At 43.2% G+C, this 12305-nt stretch overlaps 1 long non-coding RNA gene across 1 annotated transcript in view; it reads left to right on the top strand.

The window, feature by feature from the left end:
* The window catches only part of LOC308609844, a 35903-nt gene that overhangs the window by 4996 nt on the left and 18602 nt on the right, over nt 1-12305 (top strand). The window lies entirely within an intron of this gene.

Genomic DNA, 12305 nt, shown 5'->3' with positions numbered 1-12305 from the left:
TAGTATACATGTCTTTCTTAGTCATAGGCTCAGGGCTATGTTACACCCATTTATCTACTATAGGCCCCAAAGGGCTCTCCTTCAGGGTTGATGGAGTATTTCCCATTTTGTACACCCAAACGCAAAAGACGCAAACAAATTCTGGCATCAGTGCACACAAAACCAAGACCAAAACCAAGGAACCAGTTCCCAAATCGGTTCTGAGGGGGTGTAGTGGTGTAGAGAGCAGCCGTCTGGTGCAGAAGCCCACAGGCAGCTAGGAGGAACTGTGTTAGTCCAAAGGGTCCGGGACACATAGTCCATTCTCAGCCCAGAAGGAGCAGCCAGGGGGAACCAGTGGGAGGGCTTGACTAATTGAGCTTTGTGCCTGCTATAAAGCTTATTGTTTAGCTCTTGGCCAGTAAACTATGGAGGGTTTGTACGTGGCTGCATAAATGGGTCTAAGAATGATGGACAAGTGTGGTATTCATTGCCTCCAAAGTGTAGAGAGACCTAAGTAAGATGTGTTGGGCTTGCTATAGTGTGTTGGGGGGCTGAATAGTTAACAGCTGAGGTTTAGCTGCAAAAGGAATTTTCTGGCTTTTAGAGGATCAGTTAATGCCCAGAAATTTAATAGTTGTGGACAGCCCTTGAATTTTATGTGGGGCAATAAATAGCCCACCTGTATGTTATAGATGGGTCACCAACCATGTTAGGGCCTTGTGCACCAGTCTCCTGAGGGGCTCTGGATTAGAACCTCAGTATAGTGCCAGACGGTGCAAGGGGACCCCAGGTCTTGCCAGCAAAGACTGTGGGCAATAGCTGGGCTGTTAAGATAGCCAGTAGGCAGACAGGTTAAAACATACTGGGTGCCTTCTGAAGTAAAAGTAGACTGCAGCTGGGACTCCTTAATAACTGGTACTGAATAGAACATAACAGCTAGATTGTCACAGCAAAGTAATTCCCTGGAGCCCTTTGGATATCCTTAATGAACTGGACAATGTTGGAAATGGGAGCCTTAATAGTGGGGAGCAGCACTTATATTTCAGTAGTTGATTATAAGTCACCACTCATTAATAGCAGGCTTTAATAGCAGCCAAATGGGGAAATTGAAAAGGAGAAATGGTGTGTTTAATGACTTCTTCTTTTCATAAATTCTGAATTATGGGCTGCAATCCCACAGCCCCCTGTCATACATGTTATTGGGGGATATTTACTGTCTTAGGTGTCAGTCTTATGGGCTCCCAGTTTCAGCTTCCACCAGGAAGGCCAGGAATTTGGGTTTGTTCCAAATGGCGTTGCAGTACATCAAGGCATCCATAGCTGTAACAGGAAAGGGTAGGGCCAAAGGGGCTACCACCACTAAAAGATTTTTAATAAAGATTGTTTCAATAGTGACATTCAATGGAAGTTGAATGCTTTCTACTCCCCTGACTACTATGCCTTGTAATCTAAAGTGTGGCCCTTGCTTATAATTGGAGGGGTTCCCAGGAGGCACTGTAATTTGAGCTCCCGTGGTCAATGAGAACCATAAGAAAATTTGTTTATGTGTGTCCCAAGGAAAATTAGAGAAGTATATGGGCAAGTGTCCCAGAGGAAGGCCACGCTCCAGGGATCTGCCAGGTCCCTAAGGCAGAGGCGTTGGCAGAGGTCAGGGTACAGGATTCGGAGAGGTGACGGCTACCCATCACTCCAGTCTCCGGAAGAGTCTGCAGCGCCTGAGCAAAAATTTCTAACTTGTGCTTGGGCGGTCTCAAGTTGACATCATTAGGGACCCCCGATCTCCAGAGCTGCCAATACAGGGAGGTCTGTTAGTCATCTCATGAAGGATGGAGCTGTGTGATGGCACCACCCCTTGGTGGAGCTCAGTAAGGGTCCCAGAAGTCCGTATATCCCTTAAGGGTCCTCTGCTGGGTTCCTGGCCAATGGGGCAGCGGGGCCCATGTGCCTTTACTGGCAAGCGAGATTTGGGGCTTCCGAAAACTTATCTTTTTCATATCCAGCTACAACATGGATGCAGTCCCACGCCTGTTGGACTGTATCTGACGTTTCTTTGAATCGTAACCGCGTGGCTCTACAATTAGGGGGAGCACCCTTCTCCCCCTTCCCTTGGACAAATGTTTTCTAGAAAAATTTGCCTTTCAACCATGGTATAGTTACATGTCTCTGTTTCTTGTTCATGCTGGTCATCTGATGTTTTGGTGCAATGGATGGTGACAGGGAACACCTGGAATGGAGTTTCCTCTTCCTGACTCATACGCTGCCACTTCCTGTTTAGGGTGTCCCAGTCAGCCTGGGTGGGGTCAAGGGATGATTTGCAACAGCAGCAAGAAATGCAGCAACATAGGAGCACTTACCTCAGCGGCATTTGCCCGTTCAGGGTACCGTGATGCCCCTGGTACAGCTTCCTCTATCATCGGTTAGGGCTGTGTGGGGAACTCTTGGATGTATGTTTAGGGCATAGGATGGTTTGGGGTAATAGTAAAGCTGTGTAGAGACTGTGTATGTGTGATCTGGGGAGAGATGAGGGGCATGAGTGCCTTTGTGAGTGTACGGTTGGTGTAGCATGGTGTGGCTGGGTGGTGGGCTGCTTCTGGCTGTTTTGAGGCTATGTGTGCAGGCATTTGAGAAGAGGTAGGGGTATGCATTTTAATGCTCTGTGTGTTGGATCTGTGTGTATTCAGAGTGCAGGGGTTATACACATGCTCATCCTGTAGGGTAAGAGTCCAGGGAGTGTATTTTTGATGTGGAGGAATTTGCAGAGATTGGGGTTGTCAGTGTAAACTGGGGCCGCTAGCTGTGTGTGTATCATCAGGGGATGTGTCAGAGGCTGTTTATAGTATCTCAAGAGGGAGATGGGTGTATGTTTGTATTGGGGGTGTGAGGTCATGATGTGTTCTGGGGGGAGTATGTAGGAGAAGGTTGGAAACATTGTGTCTCTCTGATGGTATTTTGTGTTTGTCTCAGCTTCTGAGGCATTGTACATACGTGGATGTTGACAGCTGTGTGCAGACTGTATGTGTTCTACTTGGATTTGGGGGGTTGTGTCTTATATTAAGAAGTCTGTGAGTTTGGTTTGAATATATTTGGCTATTGTTGAAGGGTTTGTGTGTTTGCATTGAGGGGTTATATGGGGTTGCGTGGATTTTTGTGGGGTATGAGGATTTAGGTGTTTGATTATCAGGGGCCGTTGGGGGTGTGATTTTGTATTCAAGACTGTGGCTGTGGTTTTATTGGGGTTTGTAGTGCATGTATATTGGAGCAGGAGGGTTCTGGGCACACAGTCAGGCATTTGCTTATAAGTAGGGAGTTTGTGTGTTTGAGGATGTTTGGAGCTCTGTGGGGCTCTGTGATCGTGGCACAGGTGACTGTGGGCAGGTGGAGTGTGTGTTGGGCTGGAAGGGAAACTCGAGGGCCTGTTGGGGACTGTGAGGCACCCATGTGAACTCCCACGTGGACTGACCTTTGTTCCTTCTGATCTTCTGTGGCTTGTCCGCATCCTGATCTTCTGTGGCATCTACTCCCCTGGAGTGGTCAGCGATCCTCTGCTCATTCTTAGCCAGATGAGTCAGGAAATGTCACTTCCTCTGGCAGCTGGATGTGCCTCTTGCAAGTGAGTGGTCCTGGAGTCCAGGGTGCAGGACTGGTGGACAGATGCAGAGTGAAGCTGATTCCCCCATGAGCCCTCTCCTCAGTGAGGTGGCCAGGAGGTCAGGGCTGTATCTCCAAAGGTCAGACCTGGCCAGTCCTCTCTAGAATGTGCTGGAGAGGCCAACTTGTTGAACGCACCCTGCCAGGAGATAAACAGACCCTGAGGACAATTCCTAAGGGAGAAGTCTATACCTACCCATCTTCCACTTTCTCCTTTGGATGGCCTCTACCACAAGGTAAAAGCTAAGCCCCCTCACACGGCCTTTCTTGGCCTGGTCTTACTGAGCGGCCAGTCTCTCCCCACATCCTGGCTCACTATGGGCCCTCTGGTGATACCAGCAAGAGGGCTCCCTGCATGTCAGTTCTCACCTCCTTCCCTTGGCCCATGCTGCCCTTGCTGTTTGTCCTGCTCTTACTCTCCCAAGGCTGTTAAGTCACCCTGTCCAGGTGGGAAGGATCCACTGAAAATGCACATTTGAGTAATTACTGCATCACCTGAGTCTCTAGCATGTACCAGGCACTATGACGCTTGCCAAATCCCTAAAAACCCCACAAAGCGGATATGCTATTAGTTGAACTTTGCAGGTGATGAAGCTGAGGTTCAGAGGTGAGCAACCATGACCAAGTACCCTGTATGTACCAGAATATCAATCAGACTGGTTAACGTATCCAATAAAGCCAAACATTAGTCTGATCAGTACGCCTAGATGCAAGGCTGTAAAGGCGCAAAATATGTCCCAGCACGAGAAAGAGCAGTGCCAAGTACCCCAGCAAAGAAGCAGTGTTCATATCTTGCTTTCTTAATCAAAATAACTGCACATCAACCCACAATTTCCTACTCTGTTAATAGGAGAAAAATACCAATGTGCGTTGTCCTGTAAAACTACCTTAAAAGAATATGTATGATCCCGAGTGCTTTAGTAATGACCCCAAATCACCATCATGAAGTTGGGATACTTGTTAAAACACTGCAAGTCTTACACACTGGCATATAGAATCTGTAAAGTCAGTTCTTTGGGTAATGATGGTAGATAGAAGTGGCCCAGAAGGACAGAAGACAGAAAATAGAGCAGAAACTATTTGTCCAGAGGTGACAATGGGTCATAGCCAAGGTTCAAGCATTACGAGGGAGGTGGTGAAAATAGTAATGGGCATAGAGTGTAATAAGTCAAGGATATCTAATGTAGTTTCTAATGAATGTTTGTGAAAGACATATAACTAAAAAGATAATAGGCTGGGAGGTGAAATAATACAAAACATTTGATATATTTTTTACAAGGATAAAAGAAGATAGAAATGAACATTAAGGAAGTAGGTCTTTAGAAATAGAAATAGAATATAGAAAAACTATAAGATGGTTACTAACCTCACAATATGATGAGGCAACTTAGATTTATTTTGTTTAAATAAATTGGTAGACTATATTTACAGTAGTTTTAAGTTTAAAGAGAATTTTTGAGCAGAGTATTGAGTTCCCATACACCCCCTCACATCTATTCCCCAAACCACACTTTCCCCTATTATTAACGTCTTGCATTAGTGTGGGGCATTTTTTTACAATTGATGAGCCATTGTTCATACATTATTATTAACTAATATCCATAGTTTACATTACAGTTTACTCTGTTGTATATCCTATGGGTTTTGACGAATGTATGACAAGCATTGACCATTACAGTGTCATACAGAATATCTTAAGTGCCCTCCGTTTTCCAGGATGTCCTATAGCTGAAATCATACAGCATGTATCCATTTCAGTTTGGCATCTTTCATTTAGCAATATGCGTTTAGGGTTCCTCCATGTCTCTTCCATTTAGTACTCTTATAGCTCAAGCTGCCATAACATAATACTATAGGCTTAGTGACTTTAACAACTCACAGTTCTAGAGTCTTGGAAGTCTAAGATCACGGTGCTGGCCAATTCAGTGCCTGGTGAGGGCTCTCTTGCTGGCTTGCAGACAACTGTCTTTTCACTGTATCCTCACATATTGGAGAGAGACAGAAAAAATTCTCTGGTTTCTTCTTATAGGGGCACTAATAGAGCCTAATCCTCATGACATCATTTAATCCAATTACCTGCCAAAGGTCCCATCTCCAAATACCATCACTTTCTTAGAGCTTGAATATATGAATTTTGGGGGAACAGAATTCAGTTGACAGTCTCATTCTTCTAACAGTATAAAATATGACTAATAAAGAAAGCTCATCATTAAATTATCTCTTTTCTAGCAATGCATAGATATTTACGTGCTGTTTTAAACCATTTATATATTTTTTTTACATCTTTATTGGAATATAATTGCTTTACAATGGTGTGTTAGTTTCTGACTTATAACAAAGCGAATCAGTCATACATACACACATGTTCCCATATCTCTTCCCTCTTGCGTCTCCCTCCCTCCCACCCTCCCTATCCCACCCCTCTAGGTGGTCACAGAGCACCGAGCTGATGTCTCTGTGCCACGTGGCTGCTTCCCACTAGCTATCTATTTTACGTTTGGTAGTGTATATATGTCCATGCCACTTTCTCGCTTTGTCACAGCTTCCCCTTCCCCTTCGCCATATCCTCAAGTCCATTCTCAAATAGGTCTGTGTCTTTATTCCTGTCTTACCCCTAGGTTCTTCATGACATTTTTTTTTACATATTAATTGGAGTATAATTGCTTTACAATGGTGTGTTAGTTTCTGTTTTATAACAAAGTGAATCAGTTATACATAAACATATGTTCCCATATCTCTTCCCTCTTGCGTCTCCCTCCCTCCCACCCTCCCTATCCCACCCCTCCAGGTGGTCACAAAGCCCCGAGCTGATCTGCCTGTGCTATGCGGCTGCTTCCCACTAGCTAGCGACCTTATATTTGGTAGTGTATCACAGCTTACCCTTCCCCCTCCCCATATCCTCAAGTCCATTCTCTAGAAGGTCTGTGTCTTTTTTTTTTTTTTTTTTTTTGCAGTACGCGGGACTCTCACTGTTGTGGCCTCTCGTGTTGCGGAGCACAGGCTCCGGACGCGCCGGCTCAGCCGCCATGGCTCACGGTCCCAGCCGCTCCGCGGCATGTGGGATCTTCCTAGACCTGGGCACGAACCCGTGTCCCCTGCATCGGCAGGCAGACTCTCAACCACTGCGCCACCAGGGAAGCCCCAGGTCTGTGTCTTTATTCCTGTCTTACCCCTAGGTTCTTCATCACATTTTTTTTCTTAAATTCTATATATATGTGTTAGCATACGGTATTTGTCTTTCTCTTTCTGACTTACTTCACTCTGTATGACAGACTCTAGGTCCATCCACCTCACTACAAATAACTCAATTTCATTTCTTTTTATGGCTGAGTAATATTCCATTGTATATATGTGCCACATCTTCTTTTTCCATTCATCTGATGATAGACACTTAGCTTGTTTCCATCTCCGGGCTATTGTAAATAGAGCTGCAATGAACATTTTGGTACATCACTCTTTTTGAATTATGGTTTTCTCAGGGTATATACCCAGTAATGGGATTGCTGGGTCATATGGTAGTTCTATTTGTAGTTTTTTAAGGAACCTCCATATTGTTCTCCATAGTGGCTGTACCAATTCACATTCCCACCAGCAGTGCAAGAGTGTTCCCTTTTCTCCACACCCTCTCCAGCATTTATTGTTTCTAGATTTCTTGATGATGGCCATTCTGACTTGTGTGAGATGATATCTCATTGTAGTTTTGAGTTGCATTTCTCTAATGATTAATGATGTTGAGCATTCTTTCATGTGTTTGTTGGCAGTCTGTATATCTTCTGTGGAGAAATGTCTATTTAGGTCTTCTGCCCATTTTTGGATTGGGTTGTTTGTTTTTTTGTTATTGAGCTGCATGAGCTGCTTAAACATTTTGGAGATTAATCCTTTGTGCGTTGCTTCATTTGCAAATATTTTCTCCCATTCTGTGGGTTGTCTTTTGGTCTTGTTTATGGTTTCCTTTGCTGTGCAAAAGCTTTGAAGTTTCATTAGGTCCCATTTGTTTATTTTTGTTTTGATTTCCATTTCTCTAGGAGGTGGGTCAAAAAGGATCTTGCTGTGATTTATGTCATGGAGTGTTCTGCCTATGTTTTCCTCTAAGAGTTTGATAGTTTCTGGCCTTACATTTAGATCTTTAATCCATTTTGAGCTTACTATTATGTATGGTGTTAGGGAGGGATCGAATCTCATACTTTTACATGTCCCTGTCCAGTTTTCCCAGCACCACTTATTGAAGAGGCTGTCCTTTCTCCACTGTACATTCCTGCCTCCTTTATCAAAGATAAGGTGACCATATGTGTGTGGCTTTATCTCTGGGCTTTCTATCCTGTTCCATTGATTTATCTTTCTGTTTTTCTGCCAGTACCATACTGTCTTGATTACTGTAGCTTTGTAGTATAGTCTGAAGTCAGGGAGCCTGATTCCTCCAGCTCCGTTTTACGTTCTCAAGATTGCCTTGGCTATTCGGGGTCTTTTGTGTTTCCATACAAATTGTGATATTTGTTGCTCTAGTTCTGTGAAAAATGCCAGTGGTAGTTTGATAGGGATTGCATTGAATCTGTAGATTGCTTTGGGTAGTAGAGTCATTTTCACAATGTTGATTCTTGCCATCCAAGAACATGGTACATCTCTCCATCTATTTGTATCATCTTTAATTTCTTTCATCAGTGTCTTATAATTTTCTGCATACAGGTCTTTTGTCTCCTTAGGTAGGTTTATTCCTAGAAATTTTATTCTTTTTGTTGCAGTGGTAAATGGGAGTGTTTTCTTGATTTCACTTTCAGATTTTTCATCATTAGTGTATAAGAATGCCAGAGATTTCTGTACATTAATTTTGTATCCTGCTACTTTACCAAATTCATTGATTAGCTCTAGTAGTTTTCTGGTAGCATCTTTAGGATTCTCTATGTATAGTATCATGTCATCTGCAAACAGTAACAGCTTTACTTCTTCTTTTCCGATTTGGATTCCTTTTATTTCCTTTTCTTCTCTGATTACTGTGGCTAAAACTTTCAAAACTATGTTGAATAAGATTGGTGAGAGTGGGCAACCTTGTTTTGTTCCTGATCTTATTGGAAATGCTTTCAGTTTTTCACCATTGAGGACAATGTTGGCTGTGGGTTTGTCATATATGGCCTTTATTATGTTGAGGAAAGTTCCCTCTATGCCTACTTTCTGCAGGTTTTTTATCATAAATGGTTGTTGAATTTTGTCAAAAGCTTTCTCTGCATCTATTGAGATGATCATATGGTTTTTCTCCTTCCATTTGTTAATATGGTATATCACGTTGATTGATTTGCGTATATTGAAGAATGCTTGCATTCCTGGAATAAACCCCACTTGATCATGGTGTATGATCCTTTTAATGTGCTGTTGGATTCTGTTTGCTAGTATTTTGTTGAGGATTTTTGCATCTATGTTCATCAGTGTTATTGGCCTGTAGTTTTCTTTCTTTGTGACATCCTTGTCTGGTTTTGGTATCAGGGTGATGGTGGCCTTGTAGAATGAGTTTGGGAGTGTTCCTCCTTCTGCTATATTTTGGAAGAGTTTGAGAAGGATAGGTGTTAGCTCTTCTCTAAATGTTTGATAGAATTCACCTGTGAAGCCATCTGGTCCTGGGTTTTTGTTTGTTGGAAGATTTTTAATCACAGTTTCAATTTCAGTGCTTGTGATTGGTCTGTTCATATTTTCTATTTCTTCCTGATTCAGTCTTGGCAGGTTGTGCATTTCTAAGAATTTGTCCATTTCTTCCAGGTTGTCCATTTTATGGGCATAGAGTTGCTTGTAGTAATCTCTCCTGATCTTTTGTATTTCTGCAGTGTCAGTGGTTACTTTTCCTTTTTCATTTCTAATTCTATTGATTTGAGTCTTCTCCCTTTTTTTCTTGATGAGTCTGGCTAATGGTTTATCAATTTTGTTTATCTTCTCAAAGAACCAGCTTTTAGTTTTATTGATCTTTGCTATCGTTTCCTTCATTTCTTTTTCATTTATTTCTGATCTGATCTTTATGATTTCTTTCCTTCTGCTAACTTTGGGTTTTTTTTGTTGTTCTTCTTCTTCTTTCTCTAATTGCTTTAGGTGCAAGTTTAGGTTGTTTATTCGACATGTTTCCTGTTTCTTAAGGTAGGATTGTATTGCTATAAACTTCCCTCTTAGAACTGCTTTTGCTGCCTCTCCTAGGTTTTGGGTTGTGGTGTCTCCATTGTCATTTGTTTCTAGGTATTTTTTGATTTCCTCTTTGATTTCTTCAATGATCACTTCATTATTAAGTAGTGTATTGTTTAGCCTCCATGTGTTTGTATTTTTTACAGATCTTTTCCTGTAATTGATATCTAGTCTCATAGCGTTGTGGTCAGAAAAGATACTTGATACAATTTCAATTTTCTTAAATTTACCAAGGCTTGATTTGTGACCCAAGATATGATCTATCCTGCAGAATGTTCCATGAGCACTTGAGAAAAATGTGTATTCTGTTGTTTTTGGATGGAATGTCCTATAAATATCAATTAAGTCCATCTTGTTTAATGTATCATTTAAAGCTTGTGTTTCCTTATTTATTTTCATTTTGGATGATCTGTCCATTAGTGAAAGTGGGGTGTTAAAGTTCCCTACTATGAATGTGCTACTGTCGATTTCCCCTTTTATGGCTGTTAGTATTTGCCTTATGTATTGAGGTGCTCCTATGTTGGGTGCCTAAATATTTACAATTGTTATATCTCCTTGTTGGATCGATCCCTTGATCATTAGGTAGTGTCCTTCTTTGTGTCTTCTAATAGTCTTTATTTTAAAGTCTATTTTGACTGATATGAGAACTGCTACTCCAGCTTTCTTTTGATTTCGATTTGCATGGAATATCTTTTTCCATCCCCTTACTTTCAGTCTGTATGTGTCTCTAGGTCTGAAGTGGGTCTCTTGTAGACATCATATATATGGGTCTTGTTTTTGTATCCATTCAGCCAATCTGTGTCTTTTGGTGGGAGCATTTAGTCCATTTACATTTAAGGTAATTATCGATATGTGTGTTCCTATTCCCATTTTCTTAATTGTTTTGGGTTCGTTATTGTAGTTCTTTTCCTTCTCTTGTGTTTCTTGCCTAGAGAAATTCCTTTAGCATTTGTTGTAAAGCTGGTTTGGTGGTGCTGAACCCTCTCAGCTTTTGCTTGTCTGTAAAGGTTTTAATTTCTCCATCAAATCTGAATGAGCTCCTTGCTGGGTAGAGTAATCTTGGTTGTAGGTTTTTCTCCTTCATCATTTTAAATATGTCCTGCCAGTCCCCTCTTGCTTGCAGAGTTTCTGCTGAGAGATCAGCTGTTAACGTTATGGGGATTCCCTTGTGTGTTATTTGTTGTTTTTCCCTTGCTGCTTTTAATAGGTTTTCTTTGTATTTAATTTTTGACAGTTTGATTAATATGTGTCTTGACGTGTTTCTCCTTGGATTTTTCCTGTATGGGACGCTCTGTGCGTCCTGGACTTGATTAACTATTTCCTTTCCCATATTAGGGAAGTTTTCAACTATAATCTCTTCAAATATTTTCTCAGTCCCTTTCTTTTTCTCTTCTTCTTCTGGAACCCCTATAATTCGAATGTTGGTGCGTTTAGTGTTGTCCCAGGGGTCTCTGAGACTGTCCTCAGTTCTTTTCATTCTTTTTTCTTTCTTCTGCTCTGCAGTCGTTATTTCCACTATTTTATCTTCCAGGTCACTTATCCGTTCTTCTGCCTCAGTTATTCTGCTATTGATCCAATCTAGAGTATTTTTCATTTCACTTATTGTGTTGTTCAAAAAGAGGAAAAGAGGAGAAAATCATAAATCTTGCTCTCAAAGTCCACCTCCTCAAGTTGGGATGATTCCTTGTCTATTCATGTATTCCACAGATGCAGGATACAAGTTGATTGTGGAGCTTTAATCCGCTGCTTCTGAGGCTGCTGGGAGGGATTTTCCTTTCTCTTCTTTCTTTGCACAGCTCCCGGGGCTCAGCTTTGGATTTGGCCCCGCCTCTGCATGTAGGTCGCCGGAGGGCATCTGTTCTTCGCTCAGACAGGATGGGGTTAAAGGAACAGCTGCTTCGGGGACTCTGACTCACTCAGGCCTGGGGGAGGGAGGGGTACGGAGTGCGGGGCGAGCCTGCGGCGGCAGAGGCCGGCGTAATGTTGCACCAGCCCGAGGTGTGCCGTGCACTCTCCCGGGGAAGCTGCCCCTGGATCCCGGGACCCCGGCAGTGGCGGGCTGCACAGCCTCCCCGGAAAGGGAGTGTGGACAGTGACCTGCGCTCGCACACAGGCCTCTTGGCGGTGGCAGCAGCAGCCCCAGCATCCCACACCTGCCTCTGGGGTCCGCGCTTTTAGCCGCGGCTCGCGCCCGTCTCTGGAGCTCCTTTAAGCAGCGCTCTTAATCCCCTCTCCTCGTGCACCAGGAAACAAAGAGGGAAGAAAAAGTCTCTTGCCTCTTCGGCAGGTCCAGACTTTTTCCCGGACTCCCTCCCGGCCAGCCGTGGTGCACTTACCCCTTCAGGCTGTGTTCAGGCTGCCAACCCCAGTCCTCTCCCTGTGCTCCCGACAGAAACCTGAAACCCGAGCCTCAGCTCACAGCCCCGCCCGCGCCGGTGGCCAAGCAGACAAGCCTCCCGGGCTGGTGAGTGCCGGTCGGCACCCATCCTCTGTGCGGGAATCTCTCCGCTTTGCCCTCC

This window comes from Mesoplodon bidens, assembly GCF_964165515.1.
Source record: "Mesoplodon bidens genome assembly, contig: HAP1_SCAFFOLD_1087, whole genome shotgun sequence".
NCBI classification, from domain to species: domain Eukaryota; kingdom Metazoa; phylum Chordata; class Mammalia; order Artiodactyla; family Ziphiidae; genus Mesoplodon; species Mesoplodon bidens.
This window is presented reverse-complemented; position numbering and strand designations above follow the sequence as displayed.